Source organism: Dacryopinax primogenitus, assembly GCF_000292625.1.
Source record: "Dacryopinax primogenitus strain DJM-731 SS1 chromosome Unknown DACRYscaffold_6, whole genome shotgun sequence".
NCBI classification, from domain to species: Eukaryota; Fungi; Basidiomycota; class Dacrymycetes; order Dacrymycetales; family Dacrymycetaceae; genus Dacryopinax; species Dacryopinax primogenitus.
In genome coordinates, this window is record NW_024467203.1 from 1116651 (window position 1) to 1117462 (window position 812).

Here is an 812-nt window from a genome sequence, read left to right on the forward strand (position 1 = left end):
CCATGCACAGCAGGTCACCTGACCATCCAATCCTTCCAGCAGGTTCCAGCACATGCCAAGGCATACCAGCTACTTCCATGTCATAAAGGCTTAGTCATGTCTCTTGACCAAGCAATGAGCTGGTGCCCTGACAGTTCACTCATGTACAATGCTTGCTACAAGTTCTTGTAGTACAGAATGAATATGGAAGCATGGAAGCATGTTGAGGAACTTGTGTGTGAGCATGGCCTTGGACATCACATGAGGAAATGCACCCCAAAACATTATGTGGCCAAGAACTCCTTTTTTCACATGACTTGTCTTCTTCTTGATGGACCTTCTTAACCCCATCCTTCTTGATCTGCATCCACCCATCACTCACTATACCTCAAGCCCATGGACATCCACAACATGCCCTCCAACAAGAAGCAATGGGTGGAGTGCAAGTTGACTTGTGAGACCAACCATTTGTGTCATGCAAAAGCATCAGAGCTGCTTGACGTTGCAGAGCAAGCCTGGCTGCAAACACTTGATGAGATTCCCTTGGACACTGACATCCCCAAGAACATGCTCAATGCAAACATGAAGGGGCAAAAGGCAGGGTACTTTGATACCAAGCAGTGTGTGAGCTTGTTCAACACTGCAAAGCACCTGCTTGCACAAGAGGCCTGCTCCAAAGGTGCATCCCTCTAAATCTTGCTCTGGAGCATATCTAATCAAGTACAGGGAAGATATTCTACTGGTGTCAGGGCACCAGCTCATTGGTTGGTCAAGAGACATGACTAAGCCTTTATGACATGGAAGTAGCTGGTATACCTTGGCATGTGCTGGAA

At 47.3% G+C, this 812-nt stretch overlaps 1 protein-coding gene across 1 annotated transcript in view; it reads left to right on the forward strand.

Annotated features, from left to right (window-relative positions):
* The window catches only part of DACRYDRAFT_21515 (uncharacterized protein), a gene marked incomplete at its 5' end in the record, with an annotated part of 1619 nt that extends 1427 nt beyond the window's left edge, over positions 1 to 192 (forward strand). Inside the window, one exon of the mRNA XM_040772429.1 lies at positions 138 to 192. The remainder of the gene's footprint in view (positions 1 to 137) is intronic.
* Between the last annotated feature and the right edge of the window lie 620 nt (positions 193 to 812).